The sequence below is a fragment of the Rutilus rutilus genome, assembly GCF_951802725.1.
Source record: "Rutilus rutilus genome assembly, chromosome: 1".
In the NCBI taxonomy this organism is placed as follows: domain Eukaryota; kingdom Metazoa; phylum Chordata; class Actinopteri; order Cypriniformes; family Leuciscidae; genus Rutilus; species Rutilus rutilus.
In genome coordinates, this window is record NC_140209.1 from 21,367,457 (window position 1) to 21,391,160 (window position 23,704).

The following is a 23,704-nucleotide window of genomic DNA, read 5'->3' on the forward strand; positions in this document are numbered from 1 at the left end:
CTTCAGCTAGTAAAAATGAAATTCAGTATGTCCTGGACCTGAGAACAAAACTCCACACTTTGGGGCGGCTGTCAAGGGAGAATTTGTTACAGGCTCAGGATAAGCAAAGTCGGCTGTACAACAGGGGGGCTAGACTGCGTCAATTTACACCGGGAGAGAAAGTGCTTGTATTACTTCCTACCTCTAGCTCAAAATTACTCGCAAAGTGGCAAGGACCTTTTGAGGTTACACGGCAAATTGGAGATCTTGACTATGAGGTAATACGAACAGATAGGGGCGGGGCACATCAAATTTACCACCTCAACCTGCTTAAAAAATGGTCTGAGGTGGAATCAGTGATGCTGGCGATGGTAGTGAGTGGAGAGGAGGATCTCGGTCCAGAGGCGAATGTCAAAACAAAATATCTCGCCCTGGCCGCTGGGGGAGACCACCTCTCACCATCCCAACTCACTGATGTGCATAATTTACAAGCAGATTTTGCTGATGTGTTCTCGCCCCTGCCTGGTCGGACGGACCTCATTCAACACCACGTTGAGACAGAGCCGGGCGAGGTGGTTCGCAGCCGGCCGTATCGACTGCCAGAGCACAAAAAGAAAGTTGGGAGCAATAGACGAATCTAACAGTGACTGTGCGAGCCCGATAGTTTTAGTTCCTAAAACGGACGGCTCGATCCGGTTCTGTGTAGATTACAGCAGTGGTTCTCAAACCTGTCCTGGCGTACCCCCAACACTGCACGTTTTCTTTGTCACCCTAATCAAACACACCTGATTCAACTCATCAGCTCATTATAACATGGGTGAATGAGCTGATGAGTTGAATCAGGTGTGTTTTATTAGGGAGACAAAGAAAACGTGCAGTGTTGGGGGTACGCCAGGACAGGTTTGAGAACCACTGGATTACAGGAAGGTGAATGCTGTGTCGAAATTCGACGCTTATCCAATGCCAAGGGTTGACAAATTGCTTGATCGGCTGGGTACTGCTCGTTTTTATTCGACATTGGACTTAACCAAGGGATATTGGCAGATCCCCTTATCTCCCTTATCCAAAGAAAAAACAGCTTTCACCACGCCGTTCGGATTACACCAATTTGTCACTCTTCCTTTCGGGTTGTTCGGGGCTCCGGCAACGTTTCAGCGTTTGATGGACAGGATTCTCCGACCGCACGCTGCATATGCCGCTGCCTACTTGGATGATATCATCACCTATAGTGGTGACTGGCAGCGTCATATGCAGCAGGTGCGGGCTGTCCTGAAGACGTTGAGACGGGCGGGGCTCACGGCCAACCCGAAGAAGTGTGCAATTGGGCGGGTGGAAGTAAGGTATCTGGGCTTCCACTTGGGTCATGGACAAGTGCGTCCCCAAATTGATAAGACGGCAGCGGTTGCGACTTGTCCGAGACCCAAGACCAAAAAGGAGGTTAGACAGTTCCTGGGGCTGGCGGGTTATTACAGAAGGTTTGTGCCTAATTATTCGGACCTCGCCAGCCCGCTGACTGATCTAACTAAAAAGGAGGTACCAGATACGGTTCAATGGACGGAGCAGTGTCAGCAGGCTTTTACCCAGATAAAGGCTGCTTTATGTGGTGGACCGCTCTTACATGCCCCTGACTTTTCTCTCCCTTTCATCCTACAGACCGACGCGTCGGACAGGGGGATGGGCGCGGTCCTGTCCCAGGAGGTGGAGGGTGAGGAGTGGCCGGTGCTGTACATCAGTCGAAAGCTCTCTAAGAGAGAGACGGTGTACAGCACCATTAAGAAGGAGTGTTTGGCCATCAGATGGGCCGTTCTCACCCTCCGCTATTACCTCCTGGGACGGGAGATCACCCTCTGTTCGGACCATGCTCCCCTGCAGTGGCTCCACCGCATGAAGGATACCAACGCACGGATCACTCGTTGGTATCTCGCTTTACAGCCGTTTAAGTTCCAGGTGATCCACAGGCCGGGTGTACAGATGGCTGTGGCTGACTTTCTCTCCAGGAGGAGGGGGGATGGCTCCCCGGCCTGAGTCGGGCGGTGGGGGTATGTGGCGAGGGGGGCGTGGTTTTGCGAAGTCTGTAGCAGGAGAGAAAGGAGGGGGCCGATCGGTGAGTAAGTAGGTCAAGTGTAAAATGATGAACACCTGTGTCTGATTGCAGTGATTGGTGTGGAGAGACCGGATATAAGCCAGCATGCGGGAGGAGATGGGAGAGAGAGTTGGACTGGAACCTCACCTGTACGCTGTGTTTGAATGAAGTTGTGATTGTTATTTGTTTCTCGTTGTTATTGCTGTGCGTGGCACGGTGAATGCGCTACGTGCGCCCTTTTTTTTATTTTGTTCATTTTGAGTTGGTAAATAAAGTGAGTGTTTCAGTCACGCCGACCCCTGTCTTCTTCCTTCCTTACAATACAATATCTGAACCTCGTTACAATGACATGGATAAAACACCCAATACTACAACAAACAAACACTAATGTCACTCATCTTCAACCACTACAGCCACATAACTATGAACTGAAACATGGTTTGATTTTATGATAACTACATTCGTGGTATTAAGGTAATTAGATCTCTAACACGTAACAGTTTTTATGTGCAGAGACTGACAATCTTCAATGACAATTAGATGATTATCTTTGCTTAATGTTGCGAACAGCAGCTTAGCTAGTTATATTCCTTTTGATTCTCTGTTTTATCTCGGGATGCCCATCATGAGGTAACTAGAGAGTACGTCAGCTCCAGTCTGGATCCAGCCTCTTATGAAGACTTGAGATGCCCAACACCTATGAAGAGACCAACTCTTGACAGGACTTCAGATGACGCCAAATCTGAATCAACATGATCTCATGAGAATACGTGTGCACTTTTACATAAAGTGTGGTTATATCACATGTACATTACGTACACGTATGTATGATTATGTAGTTGTAAAGTTAGTATAACTTTATTATTATAAAAAACATCATTGAATGTAATTTAAGTGTTTTGTCGTGTTGGGGCAGGGCTTTTTACATGTCTCAAAAGTAACAGATCAAATTGAAATATTTATGGACATTTATGAGTTACTGTTGAACTTTCTTTTGTACTTTTGTATAAAAAAAACTGACATTGTTGTTTTATCAAATGTTTCCTGAGGTAAATGTTATGTGACATTGTTCTACAGCTGTTTTATTGACCCCTTTGTTTGTTTGATTTGTCGATGTATGAGGAATATACATTTCGGTAAGTTGTAGCCTACTGTATCTTTCAAAAGTGTTAATTCGTGTTTATTTACTATTAGTTAGAGATGATCTGTTCACGTGCCGCTAGGGATCTGTCGCGTCACATTTACAAGCAGCAAAACTGTATTGTCTGCATTTCGTACACTGAAAAAAAATGAGTCGTTGGATCAAAGTAAAAAAATTACTTCAACTTGTTACAAGTAATCGGTTTACATTATCTCAACTTAAAAAAATTAATCAAATCACATTTCCATTGTCAACTTAAAGTAAAAATACTCTTTCAACCAAAGAGATTTGTTTAATTAGCATTAAATTATAAATTATTATTTGGATTAACTTAATTTTTAAAACTTTTATATATTAAATATCAAAATAAATACAAAACAAAATTACAAACAATTTTTGTCTGAAAAAATAAGCCTTTTACACTCTGCAATCAAACATTTAACTGTTTATTTAGTGCAATCTTCCAACAAACTCACAGAAACCAGAATTTCTACTTGTTCTAAAAACATTTGATGAAGAATCAAATGATTTACAAAAGTCAATACTGAAACCGTTTTAGTGCATGACTTGATAAAAAAAAAAAAAAAATACATTCAATAATAAAACCGTCAACAATGTAATTTTGTACAACAACAAAAACAACATCCATCAATAAATGTATACATCAATTCCATTTGCTATAGTAAAATTGTCACTTGACATTTCAGATCATTAAATTTAGGAATGTAACAGAGAATTGATTAATCATCCAGTGTAACATCAATTCATTGAAAAAAAAAAAAAAACATTGAAACAAATCAACATTGAAAGCTCCTTAAAAGACATGACATGCAGGAACATTTAAAGGGTTAGTTCACCAATTAAAATATTTTTAATGAGATCTGAGAGATGTCTCACTCCTTCATAGGTTGCTATGTAATTTTATTCTGCCGGCCAAGACAAGTTAGTAAAGACATTATTAAAATAGTCCAAGTGACTACAGTGGCTCAACCTTAAGTTTATCAAGCGACGAGAATACTTTTTGTGTACAAAAAAACAAACAAAACTTTCGACTTTATTCAACAATAAATTTTCTTGAGTTTGGGTCTGAGTGAGTTCACGAGAGCGCCACGACACATGCGCGAGAACTGAGAAGATGATGTTCACAATCATTTGATGGGAAAGGCTGAAAGGTAAGCCATTCATTTAGCATCATTGGCAAGGAACTTATACGTTTTCTCATTGGTTTTTCACGATTTGGACATCCAGTAAATGCACACTTTAGAACCATTTTAAACACTACATCGAGACCCATCTGCGTCATCTTCTCAGTTCTTGCGCATGTGTTGTGTTGCTTTTGTGAACACGTCAAGAAGAAAGTCTAACGGGGATGGAACAACTTGAGGGTGAGTATAATTTTTTTCATTTTTGGTTGAATTAACCCTTTTTAAATCCATTTGCATCTTCGCTATGTCCATGACAATTTTTTTTAAAGGCCTCAAAGGTATATTTAAGTACTTCAGGATACCTCAAGTTCTCAGTACGTGATAAACATCATGGCACAAGCAGATGGTACTGAGGACAACTCATGTAAAACCTCAGTACCATCAATGACAATACTGATGTCCAGGGGAGTGCTTAGACCATCACTTTCACGGAGCACAAAAACTGTTCAAGTTCTCTCTGTGCTTCATCTTTCTGGCCAATCTGAAAGACACACAAGCAAAAAAAAAAAAAAAAAGGAAACAATTCTTACTCAGAGAGCTAATTCATAAATTCAACTGCTCTTACCAAAAAGAGACCAATTACTTACCGTTATCTTCTGACTGGACTACAATGACTCCAAACTGTTGTCTTTCAACATCTGTATCTTAAAAAAAGACAAACACAGCAATCACCAACTTTCATAAAGAAAATTAAAATGCATGGATATGTTTTTGCACCTAAGAGCCAAAATTTTTGCAAGTTTAGATATTTATAAATAATATGTTGTTGTAAAGTTTTTCTTTCTTCAAAGCAGAGACCAGGAGACGTTGGGGATCACGTTCATGAAGTTATTCTTTATTGAGGACTTCGCGATGACGCGGCAGCAGTTCTTCCCAAATCTGTCTAAAGTATATAAATTTACGTGGTGTCTTATAGGCATTTTAGGAGGAGGGACTTTTGAAGGTGGAGACAAATCAAGACAAAGCATAGGCATATGATCAATCAAGTCAAAACCAGTTTGGCAGGTTATCCGGCTTGCTCAAGAGAGACAGAACTAATCAGCATAACACTATTATTCAAATGATCCAATCAGCCCTTACGGTATCACCCATATCTTCACATGATCACAGAAGGACAAAGGGTGAGGGTGAGAGTTTCAGGAATTGACTCATTTAGAGAACAACACTGGAAGGAATCTCTTGATATACTCATCATAACCGCTGCTAAACTTTGTATATTAAAAACTAAATATTGGAAACTAAATTAAACATTTAATAAAATATGTAATCCAACAACGTTAAATAAGTTGGTGTAATTTGAACGTTCAAAGTTGCAAAGATGTCATGTCATACAGATTTCATAAAATAATGTATTTTGTGTAACGTATTATGTAATAGCCTAGGTCATTGTGTGCATGTATGCATGTTTAAACTTTTATGACGTAATCGGAACCTACTGCAGTGTGTTAAAACGTCAACAACGTAATTGATCAATCAAGTATTTACCATATATTTATTCTTTTAAGGTTATACAGTAGTATGTATATATGAGGCTACTGTCACTTTAAGAATTAACACACATACCAGCAAAGACAAACTCGATTTTTTGGCAAATGTTTAAAGACACAACCAAATGTGTTAAAGTGAATACTTGGCAAGGTAGACATTTTCAATTAAAATAAAATATCTATGACCATTCAAACGCCATATGACACTAAAAAGAACTCAATTCAGTGCTGTGCAATATATTGATAAAGTGTAAATTCTCTGATGTCCACTTTGAATACAAACTTTGAATTATTTGATAAAACACGTTATTTGCATTAATCAGTTAACTGATCCTCATGTGATTATAAATGTATGATAGAAACAAACTTAACTTAATTTGTAAGATTACTCACCATATGTAATTTTGTGTCCACCATGAGGTTTTCCTGCAGCAAAAGAAGATGATGGTCGAGAAGAATTTTGTCCGTGCGTGGTCGTCCGTGGTCACGTGGCTTAAACAGAATGCAAACTTGTCATTTGATTTGAAGCATAGTCACACCAACTTAACTGTTGCTTGACTCATTTTAAAGTATTAACCACTCTTGCTACTTTATTTTTCTCATTCACCAATGTTTCTACATCAATCAAATGTCAGAAACTTATGCAATCTACTCAATGAATGAACTGCAGATACCGTTACAATCTCTACCGATAGTAACAAAATAGTATTTTAGGGTTTTTCCTAGATCAAAATGAGTTGAAGGTGGGAAAATCCTGCTTGGAAAATAGGTATCTGAACTTGGGCTGTCACGATTATTAAATTTGGTAGACGAGGAGTTTTACCGCGACGCGCTGTTTGAATGCTGAATGGATCAAATGATTGACAGCTGATTGACGAGTTTGCGTAAACTTTAATTTAACGATGTAAAATTTCTTCTGTCCCTCACAACAAGATATGAAATGGCTTTACACCACTTAAATCATTATATTAGAATTTGTGAATGATTGAGTAACAATATTTCTGATTATTTGTCGCGACAGGCCTAATCTGAGCCTGTCTGAGTTTTGAGGACAGCTGGATAGGGCACGCCATTTGACGGAGGCGGTCGCCTTGTAATTCTCAATGCAGGAAAAACCCAAATAAATAATGTAATTAAAAGTCCGCAAATTATCTAACGTTACTAACGTTACTTAAGCATATTAATGGCTATCCATCGTTACTAGGCCTAACAGTTATAGCTAACATTAACTGTACACTTGAAATATCAGATGACTCTGACCAAAATAAAACAGATATTCAACCAAACACATGCATGAATGCATTGAATTCTACTTTAATATTATACAAATGTTTATCAACGGCGATAAAACTTAATGAAAACTTATTTTTAGGATTACTCACCAATACTGTGGATCCGCAACGGTCTTCATACAGCAAAACAAGATGGCGGCCGAACAGAAAATTCTCGACTCAAGCTTGATGACGTCAGTAGTCACATGGTTTGGACGTGGACGTGAAATTGTAATTTGATTTAAAGCAATTAGTTTAAATTACACCCAAAACAATTGTTTTACTTCAAGACAACTAAGTATAAAAAGTTCTTTAAACTAATGACAAGCCATATGCACTTTTTAGAGCGTAATAAAAGTGACAGAAACTGAGAGCTGAGATTTTTTTTATATCATAAGTAACCTGCTCTGTCTAGTCTGTCGGTCTCCGTGTCCTCTTTGCTTCGCGATTTTTCTGTGTGTGAGAAAATGGATGTGTGGCGTGAGAGCGTGTGGTAAGTGTCAATTGCGTGTGTCTCACGGTGAATGCATGAGAGTTGGCAGCTCTGTGGTTTGCATGAGAATTGTTTACTTGAGGGTGATACTTGTGGATTCTGTTGAAAGAAATATTTTACTTTGTTGGTTAAATTATGTTGAAGCATTCATCCTTTCTTTAAAAATAAGGAAAGCTAAACATACAGGTAATTGCTGAAAATATATTAATTTCCATATGTGTGTGAGGGGAGGGGTTATTACATTACACAAAGTACATTCAGAACTACAATAATATAAACAAAAGAAAACGTACAGCCTTGTAGTTTGCCAACAGTTACATACATACTTTAAAGCTTTCCTGTTATCTGAATGGTATTTTAATAGGTTATATAGCCTATTCTGATTTCACTTTGAAGAATAAAAAAGGGGTCTGGTTTTACTCTACATTTGCATGTATGTATATGATATTTAGTGAAAAATGTTTAGATTTCAGTTGTCTCGCCAAGTCAGAAAACGAAATGAATCCAGCCCTTTGGGAGATTCAGCTCGAAGGCCGGTTAGCGCTAGCCTGACTACGTCAGACTTCCTACTCAATTTCATTTCGCTTCTGTAGTCAGTCTGAGATAGCAGCTTATCTTTCAGTTTTCCAGCGGCCTTCGGACGGCCGGGCCAATCAACGAACAGAGGGCGGGCTGAGAGCCGTGACGTAGACACTGATTGTACCGTGGATGCGTAGATTTACTTCACATAATCTGCAAAAGTCGTTCACAGCCATGTTCACTCCGGTATTTCGCTCGATTGTTTTGTTTTCGCATCATACATGTGTTTACAGTGGAAGTTAGATGCGGCTGTGCATGCGCATTACACACGCCATAACCAAACGTTATGTGATTGTCTTACGGGTAACCAATGATTTTAAACTTCAGACAAGTGAAGTCTGAAGTCTGAAGTTTGTGGATTGCTTTGTGTGTGTGGATCTCTCTGTGCATTTGTGGATTGTTTTGCGTGTGTGGATCTCTCTGTGCATTTGTGGATTGCTTTGCGTGTGTGGATCTCTCTGTGCATTTGTGGATTGTTTTGCGTGTGTGGATCTCTCTGTGCATTTGTGGATTGCTTTGCGTGTGTGGATCTCTCTGTGCATTTGTGGATTGCTTTGTGTGTGTGGATCTCTCTGTGCATTTGTGGATTGTTTTGCGTGTGTGGATCTCTCTGTGCATTTGTGGATTGTTTTGCGTGTGTGGATCTCTCTGTGCATTTGTGGATTGCTTTGCGTGTGTGGATCTCTCTGTGCATTTGTGGATTGTTTTGCGTGTGTGGATCTCTCTGTGCATTTGTGGATTGCTTTGCGTGTGTGGATCTCTCTGTGCATTTGTGGATTGTTTTGCGTGTGTGGATCTCTCTGTGCATTTGTGGATTGCTTTGCGTGTGTGGATCTCTCTGTGCATTTGTGGATTGCTTTGCGTGTGTGGATCTCTCTGTGCATTTGTGGATTGCTTTGCGTGTGTGGATCTCTCTGTGCATTTGTGGATTGCTTTGCGTGTGTGGATCTCTCTGTGCATTTGTGGATTGTTTTGCGTGTGTGGATCTCTCTGTGCATTTGTGGATTGCTTTGCGTGTGTGGATCTCTCTGTGCATTTGTGGATTGCTTTGCGTGTGTGGATCTCTCTGTGCATTTGTGGATTGTTTTGCGTGTGTGGATCTCTCTGTGCATTTGTGGATTGCTTTGTGTGTGTGGATCTCTCTGTGCATTTGTGGATTGTTTTGCGTGTGTGGATCTCTCTGTGCATTTGTGGATTGCTTTGCGTGTGTGGATCTCTCTGTGCATTTGTGGATTGCTTTGCGTGTGTGGATCTCTCTGTGCATTTATGGATTGCTTTGCGTGTGTGGATCTCTCTGTGCATTTATGGATTGCTTTGCGTGTGTGGATCAGATCTCTCTGTGCATTTGTGGATTGCTGCGCGCACATGTGGATCTCGTGTGTGCATTTGTGGAAGGTTTTGAGACTGTTTTCACTCCATAGTTTTCCATCCCTATATCGTTTTATTTATGTTGTAGCAAAGCTGTTTCAGACACATACAAACTTAATTTTAATCCCACCAGCGATAGTTGAATGATGGTGTTAAACATTTTCTTTACTGTGGTAAAACCATGCAGTCTCGTAATGTGGTCATGGTTCTGACGACAGATATTTGGCTACATTCGTTTTGTGGAGTGTGTGTGTGTGACTGTGTGTGTGTGTGCGAGAAAGAGTGTGTGTGTGCCCTTGTTTATATTACATTGTGGGAACCAAATGTCCCCATAAGAATAGTAAAACCTGAGATCACCTACATTGTGGGGACCAGCCAGCGGTCCCCACTTTTCAAAAGGCTTATAAATCACACAGGATGAGTTGTTTTGAGAAAGTAAAAATGCAGAATGTTTCCTGTGATGGGTAGGTTTAGGGGTAGGGTTAGTGTAAGGGGATAGAATGTACAGTTTGTACGGTATAAAAACCATTACGTCTATGGAGAGTCCCCACAAAGATAGTGAACCAGACATGTGTGTGTGTGTGTGTGTGTGTGTGTGTGTGTGTGTGTGTGTGAGTGCTGATCAAATGATCCCTTCGAGGATTGTAATATTATGAGGTAGAACGAATGTATAAAATGCATGGATATTTCTGCGTGTTTTAACATAAAAATCAGTAGCATTAAATAACCGCGTATAGAAAAAGTATGAGACCACAGAAAAAAAAAATCATACCTTTCTGAAACGTCCTGTAACAGCCGTTCGTGCACAAGTTCTGCTCGATTCCTCTCCACAAATATTCTCTAAGTCTGATTCGAGCTGAAATTGATAAGGCAATATTGACGCCTTTGTTTACAATACACCGAAGCACATGCAACTGGTAACGGACGTGACGTTTCCGGACAGCGTGAACTAGGCGGTTAGCCAATCACAACACACTGGGCCAAGCTGACCAATCAGAGCCCGTTGTGTATTTCTGAGGGAGAGGCTTCTTATAACCAGTAAATCATCAGACCGTTTTAGGAGGAGAGACACAACGGTGCAGATTTTTTTAATATCTTTTTTTTTTATGAAGCATGAACACATGTTAGACTGCACCCCATAAACACGATCCAGCCTTCGAAAATAGCTGATCAACCATCCATTTAACAACTGCTGATTGCTGAAAATACTCTTTATTGTGTAAGTCTTGGAGGCTTGTGCTATTTTGAACCAATAAACAGTTGAGGGAGAATGAACATTTAGTAATCTGACTCCATTGAAGTTATTGTTGTTCTTTAACATATGTTTCAGTATCTAGATTTTACATTAGAATACTTTAATATTAAGTTCAGCACAATTCTGTTCAGTTCATAAGCAAACTAGTAGATCAGTAGTATGTAGTGGGAATAAGTGTGTGTGTGTAGCAAATAGCACAGATGTGTGTTAGAGGTATAAGAGACACATCAGTCCTCAATCTGCATAATGATGATATTCCCTCGCATCTGATTCACAACATTAGCATACTGTGATGATGAAGGTTGTCCCATTGTCCCACGTTTAATTCACATGTATAGCCTACTTCTAAACTGACAACCGTTGTACTAGGGCTGTAAATATAGTTCTACCCATTTCACATCAATAGTTCCTGTTTTCACCTCATTTTGATGCTGATGTCTTCAGATCTCCTGTAAATTGACAGCTCATTTCACTGGTCTAAGACTAAGGGTATCTGTTGGTGACAAATATGTGGCTATGTTTTTCTGTGCAAAATCCTGTGCAATCAAGCCCGTGAATGTCATTGTAATTCGCTTCAACCTTTCCGACCTTCATGAAATATTATTTTATGGAAGGTTCAAGTGGTGTGTGTGAGAGTGTGTTTTAAAACTACGTTCAGAGTCGATCCAGAATAGTTGGAGAGAAAATCCTGATGCATCCGTGTGGCAGGTGGGATACAAATTTACAGGGCTTGAACCCAGACAATTAGCAGACTACGCCCCGATGGGATTTACACCCAAAATTAGTGATTTTATTCTAGCAAGGCACTCAAGTTCGTAGATGGATTAGCCAGAGACAGTGGTCCAGTACAAAAATAGATTTTTATTTTTAAACTCAAGAAACACTCACACAATAATTCGCTTCACAAAGTGTTTGGATTTCACAGCAAGGGAATGACCACACTTGGTGAACACGCGTAGCCACAGCACACCCCAAGGGATCCACCACCGCAAGGGGCACTGCTCCCACTGGCAGCTCTCAGCACCTAGACAGAGGGGGACAGGTGAAAGTTAAACTCAAATTTTCACCCACACAGGTTGTTACAGCAGAGTCCTGCACGGGTTCGGGTACCCGCGGGTGCCTGTAGGCTATTTCAAGTTTATAAAATAATTTAAAATCCATATCAGTTTATTTGTGCCTGCGCCCTCCCAGGAGTCTCTCACTTATATCACAACCGCGCGCGATCTGCCTGCAGTCGTCGAGATGGATTCTGAGGAGTTGACGAAAAGAATAGCTAGTGGAGATTGTTGTGAAGTTGTCGACAGGGTTGGCCTTTTGACAGCTTCGGCTGAAGTTGTCCTTGTGTTAATGGTCGTGTAATAATCTAACAAGGTTAGATGTTATGGGAAGAAGGAGGCGGGAACCCGCGAACGTTCAACTATTTTAATAATAAAAATGAACAAAAAACGAAAAGTAAAAGATAGCCAACCCCTCACGGACGACTGCTGTCACAAATAACAAAAACACAAACACAGGCCTGTCCTCTCTCGTCCTTCACTGTCATCGCTCCTACTTTTATGCTTCCGCTCCTCCGTGAGAGATACGAGACCGGTGTCGCGCAGGTGTTGCTCACATCAATCACGCCACCGGTCTCACGCTGTTCTCTCATGGCCCTCGACCTCGTCCTGCTTGCCACAAATAACTTCTGTATGACCTGGCAATAAACATTGTTGTAAGCGTGTCTATAATGTGATATGCTAAACTGATTTTATTTCGGGTGTGGGTCGGGTGGCAGTTCTATGTTCTATTCTGTGGCGTGTGTGCGAACTGTGATTGACAGGCAGATTTCACACAGCCCTGCGCTGACTGGACTAGAAGAACCGGGAGCAGTGGATTTTTGCCAAACAAATAACAGGCTCTAGGTCAGAGGTCTTCAATCCTGCTCCTGGAGGGCAACTGTCCTGCAGAGTTTAGTTTGCTTCAGCACACCTGCCTTTGGATACTCAAGGATTTGGAAGAGCTTGATGAGCTGATTCAGGTGTGTTTGATTAGGGTTGGAACTAAACTGTGCAGGACAGTGGCCCTCCAGGAGCAGGACTGAAGACCTCTGCTCTAGGTGGAGGTAGAAGCGCGAGTTTTTTTCTAAAACCATCTGATTTATGTTGTTCTGTCGGAGCATAGTTTCGGTTTCAGTAAATATGATCAAAAAAATCTTGCTGACAGCAGCTTTAAAGGGACAATAAGTAGGAATCTCTCCCATCTAGTGGTGAAACTGTATTTTGCATTCAAACGAATAGTGCTCTCCAGCGCCTCACTTTTTCAAATGCGCGTTGCATCTACGGTAGCCGTTATGTACCAAAAAGCTATGACAGGATGTCTTATAATAGCACTTCGAGTTTTCCTTCGGGTGAACAGGTTTGTTATTTAAAACAAACTGAAACGAATGCTACAGTATGAATTACTGACTGTGAAAAACATTAACAAGGGTAGTTAGCAGTAATGCCGCCTTTATTTGTTATATTTTTGAAGTACGTGCATTGTTAGATATCATCATCATCAGAGCCTTCTCTAACGTTACTTTACTCAATAGCTGCTATTCATCAAAGAGCCTGTTTAACTTACTATGAATAGAATATATAAATAGATATAACTATAAATGTTCTACTGTCAATATAATAAAGTTCACAACCAAGCAATGAAAAAAAGCTTGTAATTAAGACCGTAACATTGACTTACCTGTCTAAAAGAAGAAAGCAGGCAACTTCAGCGTCTCTTTTGAAAGCTTTCTCCTGCATTAGCTATCCCGACATTAACCCTTGTTTTTGTAATCTCCGGTGTCATGTTTACGGTCTATTTTGGACTTTTTCGACGACGAGGACTCCTTATCCTGTGACTCATATGTATGTATGAATGAACGGTGTATAAATAACCGTGCAGTGCATCCTTTTAAACTTGCCGGGGCAGTGACAAGCGCCTCTCACTGCTCTGCTCCTCCACTTCTGCTAGCTTCAGTCACGTGACGCTGGTTCTGAACGAAAACACGTTGTGGAAACGCGTTGGCCTAGTACTTTTTGTCCCTCTCTGCTATTATAGTTTTTTAAGATGGCGGAACTACATGGAAGCCTCCGTGGACCTACCCGTCCCATGTATATAAAGATAATAAATTCTTCGTTTACGAGGATTAGTCTGATCATTGGCATAGGTATTTGTACACCATTGAGGGCATATTTATGATTAAAAATATTGATTTTAGATAATAAAATACCTAAAAAGCTACATATTGTCCCTTTAAGTACCCTGACACACAAGACGAACAGAAACTTGTGACCGACATTTTAGAATTAGCAGCTAAAAACGATGGATGCGATTAAGCAAAAACAACAGTGGTCCGAGGAGGAAACAAGCTGCTCTCTTGCACTCTGGTCCTCTGCAGAAGTCCAGAGTAAATTAGACGGGGCTTCACGGACGAAACCGGTTTTGCAGCAAATTCAGTGAGAGAGAGATGACTGCAGCGGGGTTCAACAGGAGCGTCAAAGAGAATAGCAACAAACTTAAAAAACTAAAGAAGGATTATAGGGACTAAAAATGGGACCTCGGTCGAAGCGACAATGGTCGCCCACATCAGAACCCACATTACAACGTTCTCGACTCTGTCCTCGGCGATAGACCGGCATGCCAGGTGACCGTGGCACTGAACTCTGCAACAATAATGCTCGGGTCAATGGTGGATGATTCGCTGCAGCAAAGTTGTACTGATCCTGGTAAGTTCTGTTTTTACATTATTTTACTTGTTCCCAGCCTGTGTTTCTCAGCTGTTCAGCGAGGTACTAATTTCTCACATCAGTGTTTGCAATGTTGCTAGCTAGGATTGTATTATCTGTAATTTCATTGTATAAAGTATGCTATCACAGAACAGTGTATAAAGTGTTGTGGACAAAAATCTTTTTTAAAAAACACTGTCTTTGTGTTTTTGTTTATAGAATTGTCTGCCATGAACGACGGTGATGACAACGTTGAGTTACCGCCACCGCTGGGCTGCAGCTCTCCCGCGCCGTCGTGTAGCAGCTCTGGAGACACATCTTCAGAATGGGGCAAGACTTGATGTGCAAAAGGTCACATCATACACTATGCAAACATTGAGATGTGTGTAGCCTATATACTGTATATATTACTATCAGGTACTGAAATAATGTTCATATTGATTCTTCATTTATATTAATGAACCGCAATACAAAATGCTTTGATATGTAACAATAAAATTTGATTACACTATCTAAAACAAAGTAAAAGTCTAGAAAAAAACTGAAGTTTAAAATAGAATATAAAGTCAATCTGACATTAACTTGCTACATACAATATAATGTTGATGATCTATTATGGGACATGACCGAAAAATGAAGTGATAGTGATGTAGTATGATGATATATACCGGTCACAAATAATATTTAATCATGTAGCAGATGCAGACGCGTAATTCCCTGCAGAAAACACTTTTTTTGCAATGCTATGACAACACATTCATGATCTGTCATCTGCTATTATTGTTGTACACAGGAAAAAAGAAGAGAGACAGCACTTCGGAGCTGGTGCAGTATTTGGAAAGGGCAGATGAGAGGTTCCAGCAAAGAAATGGATGATGTCTTGCGGCGGGTCATGAGAGCGGACACACAATCTCTGCTTGGACTCACGGGGCGCATGATGGCTGTAATAATGGAGGCTCAAGCGAAAAAATTATTGCAAATAAATCAAGTCAAGTCACCTTTATTTATATAGCGCTTTTTACAATACAGATTGTATCAAAGCAGCTTTACATTGATAAAATGAAAATAATACAACAAAGTTTGTTTCTAGAAGAAAATTGCATCGTCCACCCTAATTAGATCAATAATATCGTTGAATATTAAATGTCCCCAACTAAGCAAGCCAAAAGCCAAGGCAACACTGGCAAGGAACCAAAACTCCATCAGGTGACAGAATTGAGAAATAAACCTTGGGAGAACCCAGGCTCAGTCGGGGGCCAGTTCTCCTCCTGCCAACGAGCGAACAGTGTATGATTATGATCCAGGCCGCATTACAGGTCAGAAGTCAGATTGGTTGTGTCGATAAGGCCGGCACTGCACCACGTGCAGATCCACCATCTATTCTGGATACGGCCTGAGTCCACCTCACTTCAGTGACTGGTTGACACTTCAGCATTGCGTAGTCGTCATGTTCAGGCGCAGGTCCTTCATCGGATCTGGATACGGCCTGGATCTGGCGGACTGCGGTAATGCGGTTATGATTTAACGATTACATCAGGATTTATGGGAAGTGTTCCCGGTATCGGCTGGCCTAATCTATGCAGCCTAAAATGGAATTATAGAAGTCTATAATGTGTTATGTGAATGCTAGGTCAAAGGGATGTGTTTTTAGTCTAGCTTTGTAAGTAATCAGCAATATTTAAAAATTTATACCATGTTTGATAGGGAGCCAGTGCGGTGTCGACAGAACCGGGCTAATATGGTCATACTTCCTGGTTCTGGTAAGAACTTGAGCTGCTGCGTTTTGAACTAGCTGTAGTTTGTTTATTAAGCATGCAGGACAACCACCCAGTAGAGCATTACAATAATCTAGCCTTGATGTCATGAACGCATTAACTAATTGTTCCGCAGTTGTCAATGTGAGCATATGATGTAATTTAGATATATTTTTAAGATGGAAAAATGCAGTTTTACAGATACTAGACACGTGACTTTCAAATAAAAGATTGGTATCAAATTGGTATTAACAGAGCAGCCATCAAGTGTTAGACAGTATTCTAGGTTATTACGTGAGGAAGTTTTTTGTCCAATTATTAGAAACTCTGTTTTTTTCAGAATTTAGTAGTAGGAAATTACGAGTCATACAATTTTTTATATCAGCTATGCATTCCGTTAAATCACCATTGTATTTTTGTTTGTTTCTTTGAATGTACAATTTTATTTAAATTAACTATTTACAATTTTATTTTCATTTACATTTATTTCACTTTACATTTAGCAAAGTTTGTTTACTTCTGATAATAGGTGAATAGTGGGCCTGGAGTTGATGGCCAAGCCATAATGCCTGAATAAAGGCTATAATGGCTGAATTCAAACAAAAGAATATTTATAAAAGAATGTCTCATGTTGGCAGCAGTGTGAAAGGGTCTTTGATTGAGGACCATAAAGCAAGAATTGAGCTCCTGGCCAGACATTAGTCAAACAGGGGTTTACAGGGCAATATAACAAAAACAGGAACAAAAACAGAACCACATCATAACATCAGACCCATTAACCTTTGCCAACACCCTAAATAACTTTTTTGCTCGGTTTGACACCCATGACTACTCTACCACATGTGAGGACTTGCTCAGTGCCCTCCCCCGCCGAGACCCCACACACCCCCCCCTTCACAGAGGAGGATGTCCGACAGCAGCTGGCCAGGTGCAAACCTGGCAAGGCAACAGGGCCAGACGGCATCCCAGCAAGGGTGCTTAAGCTCTGTGCCATGGAGCTCTCTCCCATTTTCCACAACATCTTCTGGGAATCATATAGGACAGCCTCAATACCCACCCTCTGGAAAACCTCAACCATTTCACCTATCCCAAAGAAACCCCGCCCTTCAGAGCCTAACCACTATCGACCAATTGCACTCACACCTATAATCATGAAATGTTTGGAAAAATTCATTCTTCACCTCATCTTGCCAACCGTCAGACAACACTTGGACCCACATCAATTTGCATTAGACCCAGATGAGGTACAGAGGACGCAGTGGCATGCCTTCTCCATCCTATTCTTCAACATCTACAGACATCTGGGAACTTTGCATCAGTACTCTTCATTGATTTCAGTTCCGCTTTCAATACAATTCAACGCCACCAGCTCATCAAGAAATCACATCACCTCAACATTCCCCCACCTCTCATTCACTGGATCCATAACTTCCTCAGCAATAGACCGCAAACGGTTAGAATTGGTTCAACACATCATCAACCAACATCATCAACCACCATCACCAACACTGGTGCCCCACAGGGCTGTGTTCTCAGCCCCTTCCTCTACACCCTGTACACTAACGACTGTAATAGCCCTTCACCCGTCACTACTTTCTACAAATACGCTGATGACATTGCCATAGTTGGATTACTCAACAAAAATAACTCCATTACAGCATATCAGGATTAAATTTTACAGTTTTCACAGTGGTGTCAGGACAACTACCTCCAACTAAACACAGACAAAACAAAAGAGTTGGTCCTGTACACATCCAAATCACCACCTGGACTGAACCATACCCACATCTACGGTCAACCAATCGAACAGGTTAGCAGTTTTAAATACCTGGGACTCATTATAGATAATAAAATCAACTTCAAGGAACATGTCACTGCCATCCAGAAACGTGCACAACAAAGATTACACATAATACGCAAACTGAAAGCCCTCTCTGTTGCTCCTCACCTCCTGCTCCTACTTTACAAAAGTATCATTCAACCCACCCTGCTGTACTGCTCAACCTGTTTCTACACAATGCTAACCGCCACCTGCAAAAACAAACTCACTAAAATCACACATATTGCCTCCAAGATTATCAATCTCCCCATACCCAGCCTATCAGACATGAATGATAGAGCCATCATGTCACGGTTCATGAATCGGCTGTCTCTCACTGATGTGTCTGCGTGAGTGTAATTGTGTGGGTGTGGTTACTCGTTGTGTTAATTAGTGTCACCAGCTGTCATCAATCCCAGGTTCCTTTATATGCCCAGTAACTTCACTCTCATGTTGTCAGATCGTTGTGGTTGTTTCCCGGTGTGTGTCCTGTGCTCGTGCCTCGTCTACAAGGTTCCTCGTCTGGATTTCGTCAGTTCTTCGTGTCATCTGGATTTCGTCAGTTCCTCGTGTCGTCTGGATGTTCCACGGTTCCTGGGTTTCACTCGAGCACGCTTACCACTGCACCACCACCGGATCGCCATCTCGTCCCTGCTTCAACAGCCACCTGAGTGTTTGTCCCCGACCTGTGTGTTTACATCTTACCACCAACAATAAACTGAGTTTTACTTGCATCTTGCATCCTTCTATTATTTCCTCACAGAACGATCTGACCAATCATGGACGCTGCTGCACCTCGTTCCAGGCACTCTCCGAGGAGATGAGGAGAGTGTTCGACCGTGCAGTGGCGGGTAAGGAGGCGGCCAGATTACTCGCCGAACTGCGACAGGGGGAAGGCTCGGTGGCGGACTATTCCATTCAGTTCCGCACCCTGGCCGCAGAGTGCCGTTGGAACGAGGAGGCGCAGTGGGATATGTTCCTGCATGGGCTGGCTGACCGCGTTCAAAAGGAGATATATACTTTGGACTTACCTGAGTCATTGAACGGACTGGTGGATCTTGCTCTGAGAGTGGACGCTCGACTGAATCGTGTGACCAGATTGACGCATCCCAGCCGTCCACAGCCCGACACGGGGGACCACCAGCCCGGTGGTGTGAGCGCGGTCAGCCCCGCATTCGACCACGAGCCCATGCAGGTGGGGAGAGCTCGGCTTTCCCGGGAGGAGAGGGAAAGGCGGAGATCCCAAGGACTCTGCCTATACTGTGGCCGGGCGGGCCATTTCATCCACTCCTGCCCGGCAAAAGAAGCAAGCCCGGTAGTAAGTATGAGGCTACTATCGGGTGGGATCTCCGCCGAAAAGACCTCATCACCATCATCGACCCTCCTCCCGGTAAGACTGAGATGGCGAACGTCGACGCACTGCACCAATGCACTACTGGATTCGGGAGCGGAGGGTAATTTCATGGACTCCAAACTTGCACTTAAACTTCAGATTCCCGTCACTCCCCTCCCGCACCAGATTATCGTCAACGCACTCAATGGACAGGAACTTCCCCGGATTACGCATTCTACTGAAGACATCACCCTCATCACTTCTGGCAATCACACAGAACTCATCTCATTTTTACTCATGGACTCACCACTTGCACCAGTGGTTTTGGGACACCCGTGGCTTTCAAGACACAACCCCCGTGTCGACTGGTGCACTAATACTGTTTCCACATGGAGTAACCACTGTCATGAGTCCTGTTTAGTGTCTGCCTGTCCCTCTGTGTCTGGTTCTGTGTTTCAGGGTGAGGCAGCGGATTTGTCTAACGTGCCCGCGGAGTACCTCGACCTGAAGGAAGTGTTCAGTAAGTCTCGTGCTGCTTCTCTCCCTCCGCATCGTTCCTATGACTGTGCGATAGATCTACTGCCAGGTAAATCTCCGCCTAAGGGCAAACTTTACTCTATTTCTGTTCCCGAGAGGGAGGCCATGGAGAAATATATTTCTGATTCTCTAGCCTCTGGATTCATCCAGCCTTCCTCTTCTCCTGCGGGGGCGGGGTTCTTTTTCGTTGGGAAGAAGGATGGTTCTCTGCGACCTTGCATTGATTACCGAGAGCTGAACAACATCACGGTAAAGAATTCTTATCCTTTGCCGTTGATGTCTTCAGCTTTCGGGAGGTTGCAGGGAGCATCCATTTTCACGAAACTGGACTTACGCAATGCATATCATTTGGTTCGCATCAGGAAGGGGGATGAATGGAAAACCGCTTTTAATACCCCCAGGGGGCACTTTGAATATTTGGTTATGCCTTTCGGGCTTTCCAACAGCCCAGCGGTTTTCCAGGCACTCGTGAATGACGTGTTGAGAGACATGGTAGATCAGTTCATATATGTTTACCTGGATGACATATTGATTTTTTCTTCGTCTCTCCAGGAACACGTTCAACACGTCAGACGAGTGCTCCAGAGACTGTTAGAGAATGGGCTTTTTGTCAAGGCGGAGAAATGCGCGTTTCATGCACAGTCTGTTCCCTTCCTAGGGTACATCATCTCTTCTGAGGGAGTGCGCATGGATCCTGACAAGGTTAAGGCTGTGGTTGATTGGCCAAGTCCAGATTCCCGTAAGGCCCTACAGCGGTTTCTGGGGTTCGCCAATTTTTACCGGCGTTTCATTCGCAATTTCAGCCAACTAGTCGCACCTCTGACTGCCTTGACCTCCCCCCGAACGACGTTCAGGTGGTCGAACACTGCCGAGGCAGTGTTCACCAACCTCAAGAGTCGCTTCGTTTCGGCTCCAATTCTTGTCACCCCTGATCCCACACGTCAGTTCGTGGTGGAGGTCGACGCGTCAGAGGTGGGAGTAGGAGCAGTGCTTTCACAACGTGCTTCCTCAGACGACAAGATGCATCCCTGCGCGTTTTTTTCTCATCGACTATCGCCTGCCGAACGTAATTATGACATTGGTAACAGAGAGTTGTTGGCAGTCAAGTTAGCGTTGGAGGAGTGGCGTCATTGGTTAGAGGGTTCGGGGGTACCCTTTATCGTTTGGACCGATCACAAGAATCTTGAATACATCAGATCTGCTAAAAGACTCAACTCCAGGCAAGCTCGGTGGGCTCTTTTTTTCGGACGTTTTGATTTTGTTCTCTCGTACCGCCCGGGTTCCAAGAACATCAAACCCGACTCTTTATCTCGTATTTTTGATCCATCCGAACGCCCGGTGACTCCCGAGTGTATTTTACCTGAGAAGGTTGTCATCTCCACTCTGGTATGGGAGGTCGAATCGAGGGTCAAGACAGCCCTAGAAGGGGTAACGCCTCCGCCTGGTTGCCCACCGAGTCGTTTGTTTGTTCCGGAGGGGTTACGGTCCGACGTTATTCGATGGGGTCATTGCTCCAACGTGGCGTGTCATCCAGGAGTGACTCGCACGAGTTTTCTAGTTAAGCAACGATTCTGGTGGCCATTAATGGCTCGCGACATTCACGATTTTGTTTTGGCTTGCTCAGTCTGTGCCACTGGTAAGACATCTAACCAACCCCCAGACGGGTTACTTCGACCGCTGCCTGTCCCTTCGAGACCCTGGTCCCATATCGCTCTAGATTTTGTCACCGCCCTCCCGCCCTCCAAAGGCATGACGGTTGTTTTAACCGTAGTGGACCGGTTCTCGAAGGCGGCACATTTCATCCCCTTGCCCAAATTACCTTCAGCCAAGGAGACAGCGGTCACAGTCATAGATCACGTCTTTCGGTTACATGGCCTCCCGATGGACGTGGTCTCTGACAGAGGTTCCCAATTCGTATCCAAATTTTGGCGAGAATTTTGTAAGTTACTGGGGGCCACGGTCAGTCTGTCCTCGGGCTATCATCCACAGAGCAATGGTCAGTCTGAACGAGCCAACCAGGACCTCGAGAGAATGTTGCGATGTTTGGTTGCCAAGAATCCGTCGTCCTGGAGCCAACAGCTTTCTATGGTGGAGTACGCCCACAATTCATTACCAGTGTCATCCACGGGCCTTTCGCCATTTAAGTGTAGTTTAGGTTACCAGCCACCAATTTTTCCGAGTCTGGAATCCGAGGTCGCGGTCCCCTCCGCTCACGCATTCGTCCAGAGGTGCCGCCGTACTTGGACTAGAGCCCGTGAGACTCTACTCCAAGCGGGGGGGCGCATGAAGGCCAAGGCCGATCGCCACCGGTCAAAGCCTCCCGTCTACGTCGTGGGTCAAAAAGTGTGGCTTTCTACCAAGAATATTCCGCTCCGCTCCGTGTCTAACAAGTTAGCTCCCAAATTCATTGGCCCGTTTCCTGTCACCAAGATTATTAGTCCGGTGACAGTCCGACTCAAACTCCCTCCTGCGTACAGGAGAATTCACCCCGCCTTCCATGTGTCTAAAGTCAAGCCCGTGTTTTATTCTCACTTTAATCCGCCTGCCCCGGTTCCCCCCCCGCCGCGACTCGTAGATGGGGAACCTACGTATTTGGTACACCGTATTCTGGACTCGAGACGGAGGGGACGCGGATTTCAGTACTTGGTGGACTGGGAGGGTTACGGTCCGGAGGAGAGAAGTTGGGTACCTGCTAGAGACATTCTGGATCACTCCCTTATCGATGATTACAATCGACAGGTAAGGTTGTCTGGGAACGCCAGGAGGCGTTCCTAGGGAGGGGGGTACTGTCACGGTTCATGAATCGGCTGTCTCTCACTGATGTGTCTGCGTGAGTGTAATTGTGTGGGTGTGGTTACTCGTTGTGTTAATTAGTGTCACCAGCTGTCATCAATCCCAGGTTCCTTTATATGCCCAGTAACTTCACTCTCATGTTGTCAGATCGTTGTGGTTGTTTCCCGGTGTGTGTCCTGTGCTCGTGCCTCGTCTACAAGGTTCCTCGTCTGGATTTCGTCAGTTCTTCGTGTCGTCTGGATTTCGTCAGTTCCTCGTGTCGTCTGGATGTTCCACGGTTCCTGGGTTTCACTCGAGCACGCTTACCACTGCACCACCACCGGATCGCCATCTCGTCCCTGCTTCAACAGCCACCTGAGTGTTTGTCCCCGACCTGTGTGTTTACATCTTACCACCAACAATAAACTGAGTTTTACTTGCATCTTGCATCCTTCTATTATTTCCTCACACATCACACGCCTAGCACGCACAATAGTAGCTGATACAGACCACCCCCTGAATAAATTTTTCACACTACTCCCATCCGGTCGCACATACAGAACACTAACCTGGACCAAAGCTTATTTTAAAAAAGTTTTGTCCCCACTGCCATCACAACGCTGAACAAACTGCAGAGGTGTCAAGTAACGAAGTACAAATACTTCGTTACATTACTTAAGTAGAAATTTTGGGTATCTATACTTTACTGGAGTAAATATTTTTCAGACGACTTTTTACTTCTACTCCTTACATTTTCACGCAATTATCTGTACTTTCTACTCCTTACATTTTAAAAATAGCCTCTTTACTCAGTTCATTTCGGCTTGTTTTCATTCCGGCTTGTCGTCGTTAAAAAAAAAATGTGGCCAATTACACAAACGGTTAAAG

The 23,704-nt window shown here is 43.0% G+C and overlaps 1 protein-coding gene across 3 annotated transcripts in view; it reads right to left on the reverse strand.

The window, feature by feature from the left end:
* The window catches only part of LOC311292136 (uncharacterized protein), a 188,706-nt gene extending 178,203 nt beyond the window's left edge, over nucleotides 1–10,503 (reverse strand). For all 3 annotated transcript variants that reach the window (XM_084411675.1, XM_084411674.1, XM_084411676.1), the window contains exon 1: nucleotides 10,379–10,503. The gene's annotated coding sequence lies outside the window, so the exon portion shown is untranslated. The remainder of the gene's footprint in view (nucleotides 1–10,378) is intronic.
* Nucleotides 10,504–23,704: the final 13,201 nt, after the last annotated feature.